Below are 24,002 nucleotides of genomic sequence, written 5' to 3'. Positions count from 1 at the left end.
TTGAGTTACACAAGCGACAATATAATGAGATCTAGTCTCACACCCTGCTCTTCCTACTCCTCTCTAGGGTCAAACATAGTATTTTAAATAAAATAATAACTCGAAAAGTACATTTAGAATATAGGTGAATGCAAAACAAACAATGGAAGGAAATTACTCATTTTTTGGCTTTGGCATTTCGCAAATTACTCAACATCGTTCAATTTCCCAGGTAATATTATTATTATAGACACTGACATTCACTTTTGATTTTTACAGTTCAACCCACAAATTTGAGCTTGAACCCTTTGTATGGTTGAGCAGGGCCATACATATTACTTTTGATGAATAAAAGTGAAATGAAGGATAACCTTAGTGATTTATTTTTGGACTTGGACTTTCATAAAGTTGGGATACTCAAAACTGTCAAAATCAAAACTTCGAAGGCTGAGATTCTCCAGGTCTTATTCCCGAGTTTGGGAAAAGATCTTAGAAATGGGCAGATTGAAGATTCCTTTAATTTTTTTCTGTATATTTAAGAAACGTTGACTTTGAAATTCGTCTAATCTGTCAATACACATCCAAAGGTAGCATCCATAAAACAATGATGCAAAACAATCATTGTAAAGAGGATATTTTAGTGTTTTTTTGCAACATGTTCACCACATACTGTACATGAAGCCAAACGTGCAGTTCCTCTTCAGGCCTGTTGAGGGAATAATGTACCTGCAGCTTCCTATAAGTCACACTCCCTCTTGTTATTACAAGTTCAGTCCAACCTGCTCGTCCTGTTCCTCCAGTTCTGTATCATCAGTCAAATTATATTGCCATCAAAGCCTACAATTATACAGGCTTTGTAATATTGTTGCTGCTGTAAACATAGCGCTTAGTTTTGGATTCATCCGTGAGCGCCTCTGTTTATTTTGTCTAGATTTCTGGGGATTTGGGGATGTGTAATGTTTGTTTGTGGTTTGCAGGGCCAAGTTTTATTTGTGGTTGTGTTTGTAGTTTTAATCCTGGGGACAAACCCTCAATTCCATCATTTATCGTCATTTTGAATCAACAGCAATTCACTCTCTACAGATAATAAAGTAAAATGCACATTTATGGCTTTGTCACTGACAGAAATACTCTAAACTGCTGCAGAACCACGAGGTGTGAATCATGTTTTCCATTAAACTCAAAGGGATCATCTTTGAAATGAAGGCAGACGGCAGCCGGGGCACAAACACTTCAACATCAGACTGATATGGATCCAATAAAATCATAAAATGTCTACTATGATAATGTTTGCCTGAGTTTAAGGTTAATTTATTGATTTATAACATAATAGCTTATTGGCTCCAGAACCTCCTGTGACACGTGGGTGGATGGATAGACGATGTGGTTTTATAATTTCATATTTTACAGTATTGTAATTGTTACCCATTTGATTATATACATATTTGAGTCAATAAAAGGTGGCATGCATCATTAGACTACTGCCGTGATTCACAAACAAGGGTACTAACACCCTGGAGTTGCTGCAGGCTCATGTGGAAAGATTGTGGACAAGCTTATTAGAAAAAAAATTTAAAGTTAAAATGGATAAACAAGAACTAAATGTCTAAATGTTCAAATGTGGATGAAAGTAATTTGTAAACAGCTAAACTAGTTCGCTAAATTCAGTATAGTCTGTAAATTTGATCAAACAAGCCTGATCAATATGATAGTATTAACTTTTGTACATGTAACATCGTATAACATCCACTTTCAGACGAATGCAACAAAAACCCAGTATGCAATTTGAACACCACAAACTAGGGTGAGTTTTAAAACCATGATCACAGTCACTGACATAAAATAATATAAAAGACTGCACTGGTGATGTCAGTCTACTATTTACACAACAGAAAATCACTTTTTGCACATTTTGCATATGTACAAACCGTTTTTTCTTATTTACAAACGTGTTTTTCCTCATGTACAAACCTTATGTACAATCATTCTGTGTCACTGCACTTTACTTATAACATTTCATACAAACCACTACAGTGAAAAGGTGTATATAATGTACATACTCTGCATTTTTTTGAATTTTTTTTTGAATTTTTGTTCTATTGCCTTCTTTTTTATTTTGTTATTCTCAATCTGACTTGCCTGCTGCTAAAACCACTGAATTTCCCCAGTGTGAGGCTCAATAAAGTTTGATCTTATCTTATCTTATTGGATTAAAGTCTGTGAAATCAAAGGCAGTGAATGGCAGCGAGCTCTCGACCGCCCACGAGCATCAATTAGCAGGAAACAAAGACGTTGGCGCTTCCATCTCTATCGACGGTGAATGTACGCGCAAAACAAATGATGTGACAACACTTATTTCTGGAATCTACCCGATGGCAGGGAAACTTTTGAACACGTCAATACATTCAGTGAATTATTCTGCACTGATTTTGAACAAACATGTGCAGTTTGCAAAGCAATTTTGATCTTTCCAACTCCTGCACGCACGGGTGCAGGTGCAATGCATGCTTTAGTGTCAATGCATTAGACCAATCCCAACAGTTATGAACTTACCATCGCTGATATTTAACTCACTCTGGAGACTCACAACCTTTTTAAAACTAAATGAGCTCATGCATGTTTGTAAACCTGCTGCAAAGAGGAGATGGACCTCATGGACACAGTTTGTCTTCCCATCCACACTGATGGTGAGCAGCTGGCTGACAGACAGACAGACAGGTGAGGTTGTCTTATGTGATTTCTGCTTTTAGGACTTTAGCACACACTCTGTTGCGGCTAGCAGCTGGTTAGCATAGGTGTCCCACACCCTCTTCAGGCCCAAGTTGGGGCTAGCAGCTAGTTAGCATGGCTAGCGTCGTTAGCATAGGTGTCCCACACCCTCTTCAGGCCCAAGTTGGGGCTAGCAGCTAGTTAGCATTGTTAGCACAGCGGTCCCATACTATGTGTAGCTCATAGGCCGATACATTTAAAGAAAAACTTCTTTAGTAGCACACACTCTGCAGGCCCATGTTGCAGCTAGCAGTTGGTTAGCATGGCTAGCGTCGTTAGCATAGGTGTGTAGCCGGTTAAAGAAGGTGTGTCATTGCGGTGTTAATGGATTAACGTCACCACGGTGCGCAGGTGACATGTGTGTTGGAGACATTGCGGAAGAAGTTTGACAATTAGCGGCAACTTAATACCCGACCACAGGCTTGTTCGTGAGGAAGCGGTGAGTCATCCATTTTGAGTGAAAAACAATGAATAACTGTCTAAATGTGATATGATATCTTTATTATTTGTCTCTTTACTGACAGGGAAACTCTTGTAATCCTGTAGATTGATGACTCTGGTTTTCCAGTGATCTGATTGGTCATTATTTTGACCGTTTACTGACATCAGGTTAAAGGTGCAGCATCAGGGCATGGTAACACCTGCAGGAATGCAAGTGAGGTCAAAGGTCACCAAACTTGAACTTCACTCTAAGACATGCCGGCAAATATATCATCTGCTTCCTGCTGCATTGCCGCAGGAAGCAGATGATATATTTGCCCCCTCGCTCTCGCTGAGTGGAGGGTTCGCCACTGAGGCATTTGCATATGTGTGACCATGTCCTTAGTTACCGTGGAGATTGACACCATTAAGAAATGGAACAGCTTCGTAGGACTGAAAACATAAAAAAGATTAAAACCTGAAGTTTCCTCGATAATTGCAATTCCTGCTTAATATGTCATGTTTACTTCACTGCAGGTCAGGGCTGGAGCTGATAAATACCAGTGACTATACTGCAGTCTTGCTGGTTGTGCCCTCTCACAATGGAGACAAAAGCCAGATGTTAGTGGGTGTCAGTGGTTTTTGTTGTTGTTGTAAAGAAATGGCCTCTGGATGAGGGGAATTCTCTGGGAGTTTTCTCCACAAAGCTACACTCCTCCTTTGCCATGAATCTCATTTCACTTGCAAATTTCTATGCAAATCTGCCTTTCCAGTGAGGTGGACACAGACAGAGATGTGTGACTTGAGTGCACACACGCTGGGGTGGGTCAGCTCAAACGAGGGTGTGTGTGTGTGTGTGGAGGGATTCCTACTTGCATGCTCCATCATGCCTCCTCAGATTCCTCGTTGTCCCTGGGCTAACAAGGGCGTTTTGTCATGAAAATATACCCAGGGGATCCATAAAATTTTGCATATGAGATTGGATAAGAGACGGAGATAATGTGTGCCTGTGTGTGTGTGTGTGTGTGTGTGTGTGTGTGTGTGTGTGTGTGTGTGTGTGTGTGTGTGTGAGTGTGTGTGTGTGTGTGTGTGTGTGTGTGTGTGTGTGTGTGTGTCTGTGTGTGTTCATTGAGTTGTGCATGTTGCATCACAAAAGAATGAGTGACACATGCACCTTCCTCTTTCCAATTGCAAAACAACTCTTCTCGTTCTTTCTCCCTCTGCATATGTGTGTGAGTGTGCTTGCGTCTTTCTTCATTCATATCCAGGTTGTAGTAGTACGGGTAGTGAAAACTGTGGGGAAGTTGACACAAAGAGGGGAAGTGTGTAGTAAAAGTATGGCAAGATATGTCAAGTATTGTTCACCTCATTGAAAGTGAATTTCCTCTTTTTCTGTTGTGCATGTGCCACAGGGCGGGTGCACTTGTGTGTGTATTGTTATTGCGTGCGTATTGCATTAAGATGGATACACCCAATGCTCCGTTGCTAATGTGAAACATATAAAATAACTGGATGTTTAGTTTTTCTTCCCCCCCCGTATCAAACTTCCTCTTATAAGAGTTTCTCCACAAGCTGATTAAACAATAAAATGGTTCCCCCTTTTTAATCAAACGGCTTCCAGATAAAACCTTAATTGAGTTTAGTTTTTTATTTCCCAACAGCTCCCGAGCTCTTCACGTGACCTCTCCTGTGACCTTCCCCTCGATCGGCTCCAGTCTACGAGTGAAAGATGTAAGTGTATGACAAATATTTAAAACGTGTGAAATCATATCAGAAGCAGAAAACACCTCCTATCATATGTAAGTTTGATGCGTAACTGTGGTTATGTCACCACGGCGTCGCTTGCATCATCGGTCGTGTTAGTCCACAAAACGTGCATGTATGCCCACGCGTGTGTTTGTGTGAGTGACCTAGGAAGCGCTGCGCCGTCATACTCTTCCCCCAGCGGATTTCAATCACTTCCTGCTGTCTACTCTTGTCCACTCTCTACTCGTCCGTTCATCCGCGGCTCTACTCATGTCCAGGGAGTAATTTTCGGTTTCCTGCCGTTTTTCCATCTCGGCACTACGAAGCGAAAGGACGTCGGCTGCTGTTGTGTCATCTCAGTGTGAGTCTGTGTCGTGTTCGCTTCTTTCATTCCTCTCATCCTCGTCCTCACTTTTGGCTCCTTTCTTCGTCTTCCTTTTGAGTTTTCAGTGTCCCACTTACCACAGGAGTTTGGACATGTGGTCGTTCAGCTTGCTCGCCGCTCCACCTGTCTGTGTCTCTGTGTTTAGCTCTCTGATTGGTTGTTTATCTCTTTGGTATCATGGCTAATATAGATTTGGAGGCTAAACAGAAACTAACAGTATATCTGGGTACATGTTTAACAATGGGATTCTGAAAGTAGTATGGGGATGTGAACCGGCTCTGCTTCTTAAAATAAATTTGGTTTGAACGTATTTCATAATACATCAGTGGCTAATGTCTGCGGTCTCCTTTCAGTTGTGTTAAACTTACAATGACCTTTTGTGATAAATATCATTCAAAAAATCACGAACAATTACAAAGGTTATAATCAACCTTGGTATTCAAGGTAGATTATAATTAAATGCACAAACAAATTTAAATATCTGTATTAAAAAGAGAGAGACACACACACACACACACACACACACACACACACACACACACACACACACACACACACACACACACACACAGGGTTCCTCCTTTAGAATTTGTCCTCGTTTCTGTTTGACTTTCTGGGAAACGAGGGGAGGAGACGAGGAATGAGGAAGTTAGCTGGAGAGACTGTATCATCCTTTTTTCCATACTTGTTTATATCTTGATGTGTCCAAGTCTTGTTTTACAGATCTTAATCTTTTCAGACACTGACATGTCTGATTTAATCAGCTGTCGGAAAGTTCCCATTTGCAAGAGCAGTCACTTTTAAATGATTGTATCTAATCCAGATTTTTTCAATCACTCAACTGTTACGTCATCATTTAACACATGCGACTTCTGAATGCAGACAGGAATTCAAATGGTAAAAGTACATTTCAGTGCAATCTGCCCTGAAGATTTTGAAAGTGGAATTAGCGGATGTAGAAGAAAAGGTTATTTGAACATTTCAAGTGTTCCTGTCAGAATTCTGAACAAGGTGTAAAACGTCCCCCCCTACACCTCCCTGACGTAGTAACTGTAGGAGTCGCATCTCAATGGTATTTGTAACTTTTCCAAAATCGACAATCAGAAGAGCACAACCGTTTGATGCAGTGATTGGCCTGGTGTACAAAGGTTTCATCGACACACTGACCTTCTTCAGTGTTAGTAAGTACGCACACCACGAACCTTGGTGGCCATTTATTTTGAGGAACAATAAACGTGGTATAGATTCAGATTTGTTTGTCTGACAATTAATCTTTTCAAGTCTACCACAACCTGTATTATCTGCTGACACTATGTTGTCATGAACCAAGACCTAAGTCACAGGGGAAAGCCGATGTGACACATTTAGGGTTAATGGAGAAAATCTTCTTTCTTTCCTTATTCTTTCATTCACACACACTGACATCTTATGTCTCACTGAAGAAGATGCATCTATTCTCCCTTCATGGATAAATTATTGTACTTTTCATACATTGTACATCTTCCTTTTCTCACCAACATTGAAACGAATACAATATGTTATTCTTCATAGTGGCTGGTTACATGCGCATTTAAACATTTTTTATTGTTTACCCTATTGACAATATACTATAAAAAACATCATTACATGGACATTATGTGACCTTAACCATCTTTTCTACATTTGAAACAAATCCAAATCTAAATCCACATAGTGCAGCAGAGTTGTTTGTTCTCCTAAGTAATAAACATCCTTACTGAAAACCATGTGACTTCTGGAGAAGTCCTTGTTTGACTTGAGTGGCGAGTTTGATAAGTGGGTCTGACAACAGAGGGAAGGATCTCAGGTTTTAATAAATGATTCTTATTGTCTGTTAAAACTACAGCTTAAGTTATTCAATATTCATCAATATTAACTTTTTTATTTCTTCAAATTCCTTGTAAACTGCTGCCCAGACAGTAAAACCTTTGCATGAATTAAACAAATCAGATAGTTTGAATGTTTAAATGCCAATATGTTCCTTCCATGGAAGTGTAGATCTGAAATTCTGCTGTATTATGGAAAAGAGAAGAAGAAAAACCCAAAGGGATTTAGAAGTGGATCAGAGTTGAGTGAAATAGTGCATAGGTTACTGTGTGCAACCAAAACCACGAGATCCGGCTGAGTGAGAACAGGGCGAGAGTTTCCTAACACCGCGGCGAGTCCTGACACGATGCCGGTTGTGACACCGAGCTTGGGATGGGATCACGGAACAGGGAGTGATGAGTTTAAACCCAGAAAAACGGGATTCCACTCTCACTCCCTGCTCACGGAGCAACATACCTCCCCGAGAGTTTCCCACGAGAAAAACCTCCGGCGCTTTTCGGTCCAGGAGAAAAAAAAGAAAAGAAAAAAGAACGGCACAGGTGAGGGAGACGGGGAGATGGATATATAGATACATACTGTATGGAGCGGCATGGGAACACTAGGGGCATGTTTCGATGAATTGCAGGTGGGTAGGGTGGGTGTTTGGCAGCCTGACATCTAGAGACTGATAGTCAGAGGGATTAAGTTTGAGATTCATGAGAAAGGCCAGATAGGCATCAGCTGGCCACCTCTTTTCATAACTGTCTACTGAGTGTGTTCAGCTTGGAGACCATTAATGCCAAGAAAACAACTGACTCAGCGTGAAAGCTTAAATGCACCCTCGCTTTATGTGGACACGCATATTTGTACAAAATGCCAGGGTGTGGTTCGCCTGCTGAATCTCATGTGACCCACTAAATTACATGGAATTGCCAGTGACGTGACTTTTATTTTTTTCTCTCATCTTCCTGTCTTCCTACCAACGCCTCCATCCATCCATGCCTGGCTGCGGGGATAAAGTCATAGTTGCCAAACCTGTTCTTTGTCACCATTTATCAGCTGGATCTGAAGGGATGTATTTCCTCCATCGCCTCTTCCTCCTCTTTTGAGGAACATACAGGGGAGTTATGAGCTGAGTGAGAGCCCAACTAGTTTATTAGATCTTTGATCCCTATGAGTACTTTGTTTATCAAATAATTCATGTGCACCCTTCAGGGGGTTGAGCTGATGAAACGCACACCTGCACAGCCGACATGTCCTACAGCGAGGTTCCTAACTGTGACTGCCCCTGACCTTTGACCTCTCTGTGGAGGGAACAACTGAAACAAAAACCCTGGTGTAGGAATACGAGGGAAACTATGTGTGGGAGATGCACAAAACTACTCTTGATGTGTGATTAACTCTCAGGGGTGGCAGATTAGGCCTCTGTGATCAAATGACCCGTTCAAGACATCATGACAACAAATGTGGAGCACTGTATTAAACTGAAGTCGGAAGTGCAGAAAGGCCTATGATTACACCTGCTTTTTTATTTCAAATAGTAAATAGTTTACTTTAATGTAATATCAGTTTTACAGTTATATTTTCCAATTTACAACCAATTTTTTTATGTGGTGTAAAAATGCCCAAAAAACAACCATCCAGAGTAGCTCAGGACTCCTAATGATGTGAACCTATTACTTATTTGGTTTTATTTGCTCTTCTCTGTTTTGAGTCTATGTGTCTTTGCACATTGATAACAACACATTATACACAAAATTTTGTGTTTTTATTATTACTACGAATATATGGTCAATTAATCAATCAATTAATCAAAATTAGACATATTCAGTGGGTGGGAGGGTTTTGAAGGTTTAAATTGCCGGGGTCAAAATGACCCCTAGGATAAACAATGTTAGTGAATTTGAGGATAACTGGAGGGTTAAGATATAAAACGTTTTGCAGAAAAAGTGCCTCTAGGACTGATAGTGATGCATCAATATTTAGTATCTTCCAAACATAAGGGTCAGGGGTCATATGCTGTCTAAATCCATGTAGTGGCATGTAGTGGAGTAGAGTATTGTGAAGCGCAAAAGCAAGTACACTGCATGAAAACAGTCCCGAAACAGTATTTGATTAAAGTTACTTAGTTACTGTCATCACATTTATCATAATCATAATGGAAACATTGAAATCAGTCACATTTAATATGATTGCTAAGTATCATGTCAATGTGTCTCTGGGCCAAAAAGAAATTTTCCATCATCAGCAGTGACTCACCCTTTGCATCTTATTTGCATAGTTTTGCATACTGGTTCATTTGCTTGCCAACTTATCCATTAAGTTTTATATTTATAAAATTATTTAACCTTTGTTAACGTGCGCCTGAAGGTTTATCTTTTGATAAGTTAAATCCCAAACTCAGCTTTGTATCTCCTGGTCCTCAAACTGACAGGTTGTGGTAAAGTCCCCCTCATGGGTACACTGTGGACCTGAGGCTCACAGTGAAGGATCTGCTGTTTTTGCTGCTTCATCTCTTGTGCAAACACAAGCAAAAGAGTCATTTAGGTGTTTGCACAGCTACATCCTGTTCCAAAGAACCCCCCCTCCCCACACACACACACACACACACACACACACACGCACACACACACACACACACACACACACACACACACACATATTCATGGATCCATACCACAGCATACTGTAAGACAAAACCCTACATTTGCATATAGTGTTTCTCTTAAGTAACAGTGGCCATATCAATATTGTTGCGAGTTCCAGCTTATGAAGTTATTAATAGGTTTTTTTACTTTGCAGCTGATTTAAAATATATATCTTTTTTTATTTGCTCTGTAGTGGTTTGAATGTTTGTTTTTAGGGATAAAGAAACCAGTTAAACGCTCTTTGGTTGTGAAGCAGCAGCCATTTTCTGCAATAACTCAAATTAACCTCTCCCTAACCCACTGCCTTTCACCAGACACAAGCCAGTTTACAGATATCTTTCTGACAATATACACAACATGTCGTCTTTGATAAAATACTTAACTAGAATGGCACTCCATAGAGTTCATACCTCTGCCAAGGCCCAATAGTCCCCTTATAAAACCACATTTGCATTCTCTAGATCCAGACTTTTGTTGGAACACACTCATAAATATCAGTAGACATTTCTACATTATTGCATGAGTGGACCACACCTTTGTTCAAACTCTGGCTTCACTTTGATCTCCGCTTCACACCTGTAAAGTTTTATTACTGTATCTTGCACGACTGTAACTCCATCTCTGTAACAAAATCTGTGGACAGACAGACAGACAGACAGACAGACAGACATATGCACCTGCCAATGTGCTTTAAACCCTCCTCTGTAGCAGCTACAGCTACAGTCAGTGTCTCCAGGACCACATTTGGCCATGATGAGTCACAAGATGAAAACAATACTGTACCAGCCTGACTGTTTTGGCTGTACATTTTCACACCTAATTTCAACCCTGAGAGAAAAAATATATCGGTCTTCATCACAGCTGTTTTCCAGCAGTGACACCACTCCCTCAAACCATGTGCCAAACATCACATGAGCGGCGTGGCTCTTTCTGGAATCGGTATTGTCATGTCTGGATGAAGTCATAACAAACAATTATACAGCAGATAGCAATGTCTGAAGGACAAAATGCCATTTCTTTAACTGTTGTGGGGTTTTTTTTATGTTTAAGGGTTTATGACTGTGAAGCAGCTGCAGCACGTGATGAGTTATCTACTGAGGTCTTTACCTGACAATTTAAGGTTATAATGAATCCAAGTTTGGGGTCACCTTTTTATTTTCATCAGAACAACTCCCAACACTTGAACAGGGACCAGATTTTAAGCTAAAAGTTCCAAGGAAATACAGCAAGGGAAGCAGATCAGAAAGTCTCCTGCATGTTAGACGAACCGTGAGTACAACAAATGTGCAAAATACATTTCCAACAAACAATAATTCCTATGGGATGAAAGAAATGAGACAGGAAAAGGCCATAAGAAAGAGGAAACCTCCAAAGTGTGATTGAGTTATGTACAATAAATTTTTTTTATGCTAACAGGCATAAAAACAAAGCGGTAGCCACAAACATGGATTCAGGATCTTTTGTCACAACAACTGCAACAATAATTCGCTCATGACACAACCATATCATGTTTCTGATGAAGTGTTACACGGCTCTAAGTGCTGCCTGACCGGTTCAGCATCTGTGTGTGCTGTGTCATCACGGGCCGACGGCTGCGTGTTCAAACTTGTCCGCGATTCAGAGAAAAGACAACGTCCTGTCAAATGTGCATGTTCATGTGTACAACGCCACAGAAACAGAGACGAAGAGGAGCTACTCATCCATCTTAATGAGTACTTACTCGTGTTACTTTCTTTCGTTTCTGATGTTTGTCCTTCATGTTTTTCTTTTTTAACCCGCAGGCCCCCCTCCTTTGGTACCTGTTCGTCCTGCAGGACTTGTGATGATCTTGGCACAGACCGTAGGCCCTAAACACATCTTACACACACACACACACACACACACACACACACACACACACACACACACACACACACACACACACACACACACACACACACACACACACACACTGTACTTACTGAGGTGTGTAGAGTGGAGTGTCAGATAGGGCCCCACTGTGACACATATACACACTTTTTTTCACTCTCCTTCCAAATGCCCTATGCAACATCCCCACACACTTTTTGTATGTGCCCTCAATGTGTGTGTGTGTGTGTGTGTGTGTGTGTGTGTGTGTGTGTGTGTGTGTGTGTGTGTGTGTGTGTGTGTGTGTGTGTGTGTGTGTGTGTGTGTGTGTGTGTGTGTGTGTGTGTGTGTGTGTGTGTGTGTGTGTGTGTGTGTGTGTGTGTGTTATCAAGGCCCTGTGTTTCCTGTTTTGCAATCCTCACCATGTCCTTCCAGAAAACGTCTGCCTCTAGCTGCTTCAGGAACAGTGTGTTTTTCTGCCCCCCTCAGAGGGGGCATTTAGCACTATGATACATGAACTGTATTTATGCAGCTTCCTTAAACGTCCATCTTTCAAAAAAGGTTTCATGTATGATAAAGTTTTAATAAAATGCTTCTAGGCCACAGTGCATTTTCTCTGGCGACAGACAGGTATTATCATCCAAATTAGTTCATTTTATCAAGTAGTGTTAGGCTTCAATAAAAACAAATTTGAAGTTAATGTGCTCAAAATGACATGACTCTGCATAAATGTCTCCAGTTTACAATAAACTCATCACGAAATAAGAATTCCCTTTAAAGGAAGAGGTCTTAACCGTGGACTTGACGGCTGAGGAGACACGAGCATTTTCCTTTTATTGCTGTAAAGAATGGGGAGGAAAGTAGTTTCATACACTGGCAGGTGAGAAACTGTAACGTCCTCCTAGATGATAAAATTGCCAGACACTGTGTTATCTACCTGGAAGCACCTGTGCATGAGAATGAGAATGTGTGTTTGCATATGGAAAAACTCCTCCGTGCCCTGAAGTTATCTGTCCAGAAGGCTGTGGATCTGAACCTTATAACTCACATGACTAACGCGTCAAACAATAACACTTGTGACCACTAAGTCAGATCAAATACCTCTACGCGGGGGCCACTGTTGGATGTAACAATGGGCAAGGGGGGGTTTCCTGTCCATGTTTATTGCAGCCATTTTGTGTATTACAATGAGTAGTCAATTTATCTAAGGCGATGCACGTTGAGGTGGTTTCCCCTGGAGGCAGGTGTGCGCCTGTTTGCATGTGTGTGAGACTGACTCATGAGTTCCCCCGAGGTAAGTAATTTACAACTTTCGCTTATCAATAGTCCACATTCATGAATGACTAAATGACTATGTAACACATAGAATGTCTATGCAGCTAAACATCAGGTCAGGGATTCCCATTATAACAACAAACATGTACCCTCATTCAAATGAAATATCACTTCTAAATAGGCATTGCCTTTGTCTTGCATAATAGCAGGGATGGGGGGTTCTAGGTGTGGCCATGGCTCATGGTGGGGTAGGTTTGATTGTAGTCAATTGTGGCCAAGAGATGTACCTACTGTAGTCAGATATTGTGCGTGTGTGTGTGTGCGTGTGCGTGTGCGTGTGTGTGTGGTTTGTGCTCAGGATGGGTGTGGCAGGGCAGGGCTTCTTGCTCCTATCATACCCACAAAAGACTGGGGCTTCTTTACTGAGAAATCAAAAGTGATAAAGGTCAAAGCAGCAACGTGATGTCACAAAAAGAAAGTGCAGAAAGTCTGTGGCGTATACTTTGTCTGCAGATGAAATGTAGGATAAATTCCAAAGATGACTCCAGGATACACAGATGAATACGGTGATAATTTGTGTGCCACTGGCTCCTGCTTTCAGACATGCACTGAACTCTGCAGTTCCTCAGTATTTTCTCCGCAGGAGGTGCATGCGTGAACGCAAATGTCCGAGTGACACACGACTTTGTCTGCCTGGCCTCCTAGGGAAATGTCTCTAGAAATCTGGGAAAAGTCAGGGCAGGGGATTCACCACGAGCAAGTGGGGGGGTTGAGTAAAAAATCGAAAAAACAAAACTAATATCTCCTGGTGAAAAAGCGGGGACACACACGTAGAAGACAGCGACCAAGACGACAAGAGAGTTTGTGGTGGTAAGAGCTGACACCGGTGTCTGTGTGTTGTCAAGAACAAGGGACCTGGGCAATTGTTGATGCTGTGGACTAACTTAATGAGCCATTCTCGGGGGGGCCCTCTCCCAGCTGAGGGCCCCAGGCAATCGTCTGCTTTGCATACCTTCTTGCAACACCCCTGCAATGTGAACCAGAGACATTCAGGGGCATGTTAACCTTCAGTGCCGATGTAGGCTACTCATGTTTAAGCTACAGTCTAATTAGGCTAATTAACATCTCCGGGTTCGCCCTCCCTCGCTTCGACACAGCAAGATTGAGCTCGACCAGAGGAGGAGTGAGGTCGAAACTGCGAAAATGTAAAAAGCTGAACAAGAGCAGAATGGAACTTCTGCATTAAAACCGTTTAAAGGTTGTTGTTTTGTTTTTTTTCTAAACCAATCACAATTTGGAAAACACCTAAATTAGAGACTTTTAGCTTTTGAGACGACTGTGCATCATGTGGAAGAGGCCGCCCCTCAACAACAGGATGTTGTCCAACACATTTTGGTCCTCTGTCTGTCACCAGGAGTTGTGCATGGTCGCCGTGCTGTGCAGCGCTGGGTTTGTTGTTATGGTGCAGAGGGGACCCATCTCTCAGTGAGCAGCTGTCACTCCCTGCACCTCTGCTGTTGTTGATGTCTTGAAGAGGTACTTTCCCTCCTTCACACTTCCTCCCACAGGACTATTTGTTTATGACACATTGTGTGTATGTGCGTGTTTGTGTGTACAGTGTGTGTGTATACTGTAAATCTCTATATTACATCTGGCACATGTATCTCATATAAGCTTGCAGATTTTCAGAATATGATTTGACTTCTTGTGCTGGACACAAAATGAAATCATTATACTTTTTTGCACAAATTCACATCCATAGTGAACACACACTTAAAATCACAATCCAAAAAGTATTGTTTGCCAATTTAGTTCATTCAAATAGTGGCATGCTGATTGTGTGACGAAGTTGTGCCGCGTGATTGGTTTTGCATAACTCCTGCTTCTCTTTTCCTCACACATGCTCTCGTCTCGCTTCTCGTGGCGTCCGCTGCCCGAATGTCCACTGCATGTGCAATAGCGTGGACCCTCCTTCAGGGGTAAATTAAGCTTTTGTATCTCCCGGAGGACAGAAAATGAAAGGTACTGTGTGTGTGTGTGTGTGTCAGTGTGTGTGTGCTGTGGAGTGTGAGGAGGCTGTCAGCAAAGACAAAAAGTGCTTACATCAGCTGAACCGCGCTGCGTGTCTCGGTTTGGTGAGAAACACGTGTGAACGCACGTCACTGTTTCTGCTGCGTTGTTTCTCACATTTTGGTTTTACAGCATCACTGTACATGAACATGATCAGCAGGTGTGAAACTGTTTGCCTGTTGTGTGTGCGTGTGCGAATACACATGCCGTGTCCTGCGTGAGCTTCCCCACACCAATGTGTGTCCATGTATTTGTGGCAACAGTGGGAATACGCATGCGCTACCTGGACTACAATCCTCACCGCTCATTTGGATATCAGCGTCATGTGGAGCTGCAATCAGGCTCTGGTTCCTGCTCTCTAACACCGTCTCTTCCACGAGGAATATTCGGCAACGCCAACCACCACCACCACCATCTTTAACCACCATCAAGCTTTACTGGACTTCTCCTCCTTAAAATCACAGGAATAAGACTCTGGCAGGAATTGGGAACCCCCTGCTAACGGCTTTTGTGATAAAGGAAAGGTAGAGGGCTGCACCCACTCAGCAGATGGTACGTGGTGAGGCTGACAGTTGTACATTATTAACTCGTGCTCTGCAGAATAAAAGGCTTGAAAAATTTATTAGAGTGGCATGTGGATTTTCTTTTTTCCTTTTATTTTCATCAATGTGCAAAACCATGACAAAGTGATCCCCTTCTGTATACGCAACAAAAATCATTTCTGAGCTTCATGTTGACTATAAACAATGATTTTCTGTTTATATAAGCAACATTGGAATCAATAAAGGTTCTTAAGTGTAACTGTGTCCAACAATAACTATTTTTCTATAACTGGAATAAGTTGGTTATTATACCTGAGTGCTCAAAGTGGGACCTCGAAGTTGTGGTATGGACTCTTTCTCTCTCTCTCTCTCGCACACGCATCCATTTGACACACACATTTCTTCATCCATCTGTTGTCTCTGCTTTTTTTTTTCTTTCTCCTCCTCGACTTTACAATCCCACAACTTCTTATCTCACTACACGGCTGTGCTCCTGCCCCCCCCCTGCCCTCACACACTCCACATCCACACACGCACGCACACACACACACACACACACACACGCACACACGCACTTGTACACCTCAAACCCCTCTTATTCTGCTGATGAGCTAAGACGCCTCTTCTTGGTCACATTACCCCAATGTTGCTTCCAGATAACTACACTGTGAAGCCTGTGGTTTTCTCTCTCTCTCTCTGTGTGTTTGTGTGTTTGTGTGTTTGTGGGTGTGAGTTTGAGTTCGAGAGAAAGAGTGAGAGAGAACCAATTTGTTGATGCTGTTAATTTACGACATGAATAAAGGATTTTAATATAAAACTTTGTTGAGATTTTTTTTTTTTTTTTACTTCTCTTCACTTTGATATCTCTTGTTCATCAGTGTGAATGCTGACGAAGCACATCTGTTTTAGAGCGTTTTGATACAGGACATTTTCACACATCAAACCCATAAATACAGCTCTCATTTTTAAGTATTGGCTATTGAGCACTGATGTATTGGTATTATCTGTAGAAAATAATATTTGTCATATTTAAAGTGTCCAGGATATGTAGGGGTTTATATAAACAGTCCTAAAAAGTGTTCTCAGTCTAAACTAACCTCACCATAAGCCAGTGTGAATTATATGCAATTCTAAAGTGCCTTCTATACAATTGAGCATTTTATTAGGAACACCATGCAGTTATGGATGGTTCCTCCCTTTCCTCTCAGAACAGCCTTGGGTTGTTGTCTCATGGCTTCTGCAACACGTCTAAAACCTTTCCACCATGTTGACATGACTGCATCACATAATCCTAATTTCTGCAGATTTGTCAGCTGCTCATTAATAGATAGATAGATAGATAGATCCCCATGTTGCATAATCTTTTTTGCGTTGTGTGTGTACATATATGTGTCAGCACTATCACTACATGGGCAAAGATAAGACCTCTGAAACACACCTCTTTAATATCTGCCGCTCTTATCTTTAGGGGGACAGGTGTCGCAAAAAAACCTGCCGTCTGCATCACTCAGTATGTTTATCACAGACGCATACACACACACAATCACATGCAGAATTGTTTGCTCAGAAGTTCCCGCCATTGATAACATAATGTCTGTGCAGGAGTGGTATTGATAACACACGCAGGGAACAATGCTTGAGATATAGTAATTTAGATAATTTTCCATTTGCAGCTTTTTTCATTGTTGTTAGTTCCTGTTCCCTAAATTAAAGAAAATATGCAGCTGAAAAGATTAAATGTATTTGATTACATTCCTCTTTCAGGCAACATTTTGACACGGAAAATATGTTTATTGCCATAAGCTTCTTAATTTACTTCAATTTATTCTTCCTCCTTTCTTCTTATGTTACACATGGGGGAAAAAAACATTATTAGCGTGCACCACTTGTACACACTGACACACTCACACTCTGGCCAGTTTGTACTTTGTCAGCATTTGCTCTTCTTCCTCTTAGTTTCAATAGAAATGGGAGGACAGAAATTAAATTACATCAGCATATATGGTGGGAGGGGATGTCAAGTCAATGTAGAATTGCGTGTGCGTGGTCCATCCATCCATTTAATATAACGCTGCTTTTAGTTTTTCAAACTGCCACAAAAAACTAAAAGCAGCAGTGAACTGGTCCGTCTATTAAATATTCCCTTTAGTCCTCTGTACCATAAACCTCCATTATAGCCCATAAACTATTACAAACACCACTTTTGCTGGATGATATATGTCTTTGTAAAATGAGTAACACGGCCACTGTACGACAACTCAACGTATTCCATCCTGAAGCTGTAAAAACTTACTATGGCACAATATGGTTAAAGTTTTGTGCTCATCACGGTTGTAAAAAGTTGTTATCCGAGTTACTGTAGCCTCTTCTGTCCGCTTCAACCAGTCTCCGACCTCTCATCTACATTCTCAAGGGACTGTTATGTATGGGAATCAGTGGAGATCAGCAGTGTGAGAAATACAAGACAACTCATCATGCCTCAATCAAGATCACTGAGATCATATCCTTGTCCCCCATTCTCCTCATTCTGATGTTTGATTTAAACATTCAAGGTGTTCCTAATAGAGTGCTCTATAAAAAAACTAGCTGTTATAGATTTACATCTTCAGTAGGCAGAATGGATTTGGCACTGTGAGCCACAGACAGAAAGGGGAAGTCACAAAGTTTTGAGAGAAGGACCAAGAAATTGTTGGTTTTCTTCATGGAATTATTTGACAGTGACAAATATTGAATATCAGCATCCTTAAACAAAACAACAACAGATTGTAGAAATATGTTTAGATTGACATGTATAAAATTGGCTGTCAAAAATATTCATCACTACAGCTTATTCTTGATGGAAGGATGAGTCATTATTGCCATATTTAATGCTTCATGATCTGCCATAGTTTGTATCAAGCATCATATGAATACAAAACAACAAAACAACATACTGTATAACACACGACTATATATATATATATATATATATATATATATATATATATATATATATATATATATATATATATATATATATATATATGTATGTATGTTGTTTTATGCATGTGTAATAAAGTGTATTCATAATGACCCTTTAACAATGACCATTGAATACTCCCATACTGTCCCATAAAGCTGCGTGATGCATTCACTGCCAGCTGTACTGTGTTTTTGTGTTTTGTTTTGTTTGCCTCATGGTGCACTGTCCTCCCATATGTCCTCTCCAACAGAGGAAAAGGGAAACGTGGCCGCACAGAGGAGCATTTGTCTGCCTCAGCTGTCAAACTTGGAACAACGGTGATGCCTGAACGGGACAGTCACGGCTCCGCTCACCCGTTTATTTCATAACAGGTGTCATACATACAAAGAGCAAGTGTCTGTGCCTATCCGTGTGTGTGTGTGTGTTTGCCTTTTCAGCCTGTCTGTGTTTTGAACTACAGACCACAAACAAGCCTGAGGTCTGAGTATTGTTATCTCATTGGTGCAATTATACGTACACACACACACACACACACACACACACACACACACACACACACACACACACAAGCACACAACTTTCACCCCGTTACCTCCAACCACACCCACCTTCCAAATGAGTTCAAGGGCAGTAGGGGGGTGTATCTTAACGGGGTGTGCGGGTGTGTTTCGGAGGGGTGGAGGGCAGATTTATTGACGGCTGGGGGAGCCCGGTGACAAGTGTCCTTAATTGGGGCGGTCAGGCGTGATCGTGCCATGTGAATCGACCTGTCAGCATCACTTAGTGAAAACAATGGAGTGGACGAATGGGAGGAGAGGAGAGGAGAGAGGAAAGGAAAGGAGAGAGTTGGTTTAGGAAATTAATGTGTGTGCTATTTAGATGTCAGATTGAGTAGGAACTTAAAGTATTTCAATGTATTTGCAGTGTTGGTAAGCGGTGGAATTAGGGGATTTGTGTGTATGTGTGTGTGTGTGTGTGTGTGTGTATGTGTGTGTGTGTGTACATGCATGTGTGTGGTGTGTGCTCCGCTGAAAGGCCCTTCCTTCTGCTCTATTTACCCAGGTGAATAGGGAAGCTGCACCAAGCCTGAGCGGGAAAACATGTCATTTTGTAGTGTGTGTGTGCGTGTGCGCGTGCGTGTGCGTGTGTGTGTGTGTGCGTGTGAGAGAATGGTTAAGCACTTGTGACTGTATGTAAGCACAAGTTCTCAAGACAAAAAGTTGAACCCAGAAACACACACAAACAATTGCATGCACATACACTCACACACACACACACACACACACACACACACACACACACACACACACACACATACACATACACATACACATGAGAATCACAGAAATTCCCAGACATGTTTTGGATCCATGAAACTACTTTTAGGTGTCTTTCTTTTCCCTTCTCTTCCTCTCTCTTTGTCTTTCTGTTTTCATGCGCGTAACGAAGAAGACTGAGATGTGAAAGTAGACAGAAAGAGGTCTAGGTTATAGTGTCGGCCATGTGTGTGTTTGTGTGTGTGTGTGCGGTGTGTGTGCGGTGTGGTGTTGCAGGGAAAAGGCCCCAGCGAGTCAGGAAACTGGGTGATAAACCTGACCACACATTCAGCAGCAGACGGCTGTGGGGATACCTGCGTGTGCGCGAAGTTGTCGGTGTATGTGTGTGTTTGTGGTTATTTATAATAATCCTGTTCAGCTCATGACACCTGCCTCCATGAATTAGATTTTACTTGCAGCGTTGTTGAATCTACCTTTTCTATTCATGAAGAAAAAGTTGTAGAAGATGCATCATGTTTCTATGAAGCCTCTCTGGCCTTTCTGTCACATACATAGGTTCATATGCTGTATGAAAACATGAAATAGTTTTAGCACACTCTTTTCCAGTTCACATTACAACAGGTATGTGAATAAAATATTGGATCTTTAACAATCTAACTAGGATTTAAGCAGGTGCCAGATAACTCCAAGTGACTTATCATCAGAGGATATGGATATTAATAAAATAATATACATGCATATCCTAGAGAATTTGCATGTAAAAGATTGTGGAATTCAGTTTTACTTTGTGCCCTGGTGATGACTATTACAATAACAAGATATTATGCTGTAATCCAGCTAAATTATATAAAGGAATGAGAATCAATAAGAGCCCTAAATAAAGTGCAACAGTATGTAATTATCTTAAATCATTAGTCTAGTTGGCTTTTTTTCTTCATATATAAATACTTAGTATACCTGTATCATTTATGTATTGCAATTTTCCCACTTTAGACGTATAATCAAAGCACAAAATCTGAACATTGGTCTGATGGACTAATGCTGATTTTATTTGTCTCTGAAGCACGTTAATTGAATATCTTTAGGGTTTGGACTGAATTTGAAGACGTCACCTTGGAATTTAATAAACTATGATCACCATCTCTGACATTTTTTGAGACCAAATGGTTAAACTATGATTAAAAAAAGGAAACAATTGCATTAAATGATGATGATTAGACTGTTATTTTATTTTATTCTTCTTCCAAAACCTGTTGAAAAAATGACTCTTTCAAGGAAACTTGAGGTAGAGGTCTGTCTAGGTTCTACTAAACAAATACATACGTCATCACCATGTGTATAGCCATAAGTATGAATCTGATTATTTTTGTGTGGTAAGTAATCAAACAATCCAAGTATTTTTCTTGTTTTCTTCTCCACACTTAGTCGTTGGTAATTACCCTCTCGGTCAGTCTTTCGTCAAATGTCCAAACGTTTGTGGTTGTTTTGTTTTTGTTTTTCTCTGCTCTTTGACACCGTTGGCACGACTTCAGCAGCCCTGACCCATTTTTTCAAATGTGTACAGTTATTGTTATGGGCTATCTGCGGCAGGCACATTGCTCTATACATTTCGGTGCTGAAGAACAACAAACAAACGGCCAAACGATTGGCAGCCAAATCTGGGGACACAGTAACTGTTAGCGACGAGTCTAATCACCTCAGCAGCAGCAGCAGCTCTAACAGTCCCCATCTCTCTGTAGCTCTCTCTCTCTCCCTCTCTCTCTCTCGACGTGCCCACCACTTATCTCTCCACCCTCAGTCTCTCTTTCCACATGGCAGGGGGTCTATCTGCTCAATCTGTGTGTTCTGGTTGTGTGCGAGTCTATGCATGTGTATGTATGTGCCTTTTGTGATTGCGAGTCAATGGCTGCATGCGGCTCCTATTGCACGCCGTCCGTGTGTTATGGTCGTCACGTGGCTGCAGACAAACTTGGACGTTTTGTTCGGCGGTCCTGCACCTTCACCTCTATCTGCAAACAGACAACTGACAACAGAAAACACTGTTCTTAACCCATTTGTGTGTTACTCTGGATGAACAACACACACACACACACACACACACACACACACACACATACTACATATAGAACCAGAATTGGTCTCATTGGACGTTTGACTCCGGTTATGAGGTGTGTCTGTTTGAGCCCTCTGAAAGTAGCCTTGTACATTATTGTTTATTTACAGCACATCAAGATAAAGCTCATATCGCATTTACAACATGTTGCATATGGAGCGAGAGACAATTGTCCATGCTCCTTCACTTTTAAGTCCTCTCAGCCTTTAAAGCCATGTGACGGATTGTACATCAACTTCTACCTGATTGCTGCAAAAACATTTTTGTTTTGTTTTCTCACTTATTTCCATCCCCAAACTTTAGAAGGTTCATCTTCTTTATCTTTAATCAAACCATATCAGCTGCTGTGGGAGCTACTCCTTGTTTATTTGGTATAGTCTTATTCTATTTACCCAGACTTCAAGGGAACCAATTCACTCCATATGCACATGATCTTTCAAAAACCCATTCCCACAGTGCATCTCTCTGTCACACCTCACTCACACACTGCCGGTCAATCCGTCAGGAGCAATTTCTGGGTAATTGTTTGGCCCAAGGACACTCTGGCACACAGAACGGACTGGGATCGAACCGCCAACCTTCTGGTTAGTGGACGACTTAACTCCTGAGCCATAGCTGCCCCAGTTGGCGCTCATCCAGATGTGCCAGCTGACATCTGGCCTATACTTGGTCATTTCAATAGAACAGTCATAACTAACAAGTGGAATTCTTTTCAAAGAATACACTAATTTACTCAAGTTGTGTAACTATTGAGATAATATTTGGATGTGTGTTAGCCTCCAGGGTTTATAATTAGCAGGGCTTCATTTGTTCTTCATTTTCATATTGTTAGCTTTTCTCATACTTTCCATACACTGGGAAATTAGCTGATTTGCTTTCTTGCCAAGAGTAATGTGAGAAGTTTGAAACCACTGTCATGAGAATAAAGCTGTAGAGCTGGAATGGAACCTTAGTCTGGTTCTCTTCAAAGTACAAAAAAAAAAAAAAGCGCAGACGGGCATTTCTGAATCGCTCTACTAAGCATGATTCATCTCTTTTGTTTAATTCGTACATAGACAGAGCCATAAAAATGTCAATTTGTGGTTTTAGAGCGATCTATCCTCGCAGAGTCAACAAGACTCCAGAAGGTTTGGCACCTGTTGTTTACTGAGAATTACTCAGGTCAATGACTTCAAATAAATGTTTGTGTTCAACGTGAGCTTTGGTGGTGAAATCTGCCAAATCTTTTAACTTTGGACTGAGACTCCCTGAATCTGGGGATGGGATAATATGTTTTTTATTATTAGTAGTAGTAGTATTAGCTTTTTTGTATTCCTTTAATTAAAAGAAAATATTTGAATGTAAACCAAATTATATAATGGCATGTTAGATATAATCCCAGAATATTAATAATACATTTGACTTATAGAGTGTTTTGAACAATGCTCCGCTAGATAAAAATAAGATAAAGATAGCAAATAACCATAAATATATAATATGCATAATTGAGCATTCAAATATGTTATATGTTAGAATATGTAATTCTTAAATCCGTTATTCACACACAGTCACAAAAGTGGAATCAATCTTCTGTGGGCATACTTGTATTTCTCAAAATGTCCTAAATCTACACCATTAAAACAAGCCGTATTATTTGCTTTGTTACATCAAAAGCACCTTTTTGACCCTTAACCCTGTATTTATACTCTTATTTTGAATGCATAACTTCTGGTTCAGTGTCTGTTGGTGCAGAATAATATGTGGAAGGAGACCAGGTGGCTCTAGGTTTGCCGAGGTTTACCCCGTGTCAAACCCGGTGAACCCCTTTGTTTTTCTCTTTGTCTCTCTCGCTCTGTCTCTGTCTCTTCAGCACTTGTCCTCTTCTTTGCCCCCGGCTCCTCTCCTCGCGGATGGGTAGGGTAGTTATCAGGCCCGGACAGCCCAGCCCAGCCCTCCTACCTGACCGCTGCCAGCAGGGAGCGGCTGCTCTTGCCCGAGTATCTCCAACCACAACAGCACCCAGGGAATGGGGAAATCAGGCTAGAGTAATCTATGCGGACCCAGAGCAAGCTGGCCACCATGTGAGTGCACGGAGCGTGCGCGCGTGTGTGTGTGTTTTTGTGAGTATGCACGCGCATGTTCAGAATCCCGCCACTTCTGCAACA

At 41.2% G+C, this 24,002-nt stretch overlaps 1 long non-coding RNA gene across 2 annotated transcripts; it reads left to right on the top strand.

Annotated features, from left to right (window-relative positions):
• The first annotated feature begins 2,758 nt into the window (after positions 1–2,758).
• LOC117758017 lies at positions 2,759–13,019 on the top strand. 2 transcript variants are annotated; one of them, XR_004613216.1, is made up of 4 exons: positions 2,759–3,187; positions 4,830–4,899; positions 11,553–11,611; positions 12,400–13,019. It is a non-coding gene; the product is annotated as an uncharacterized LOC117758017 (long non-coding RNA). The 2 variants fall into 2 exon arrangements; XR_004613215.1 differs by lacking the exon at positions 12,400–13,019 and having other exon boundaries at positions 11,553–11,871.
• The last annotated feature ends 10,983 nt before the right edge of the window (positions 13,020–24,002 follow it).

Source organism: Hippoglossus hippoglossus, chromosome 24 (assembly GCF_009819705.1).
Source record: "Hippoglossus hippoglossus isolate fHipHip1 chromosome 24, fHipHip1.pri, whole genome shotgun sequence".
Classification (NCBI taxonomy): domain Eukaryota; kingdom Metazoa; phylum Chordata; class Actinopteri; order Pleuronectiformes; family Pleuronectidae; genus Hippoglossus; species Hippoglossus hippoglossus.
Note: the sequence above shows the minus strand (reverse complement) of the source record. Positions and strands in the feature narration are given on the sequence as shown.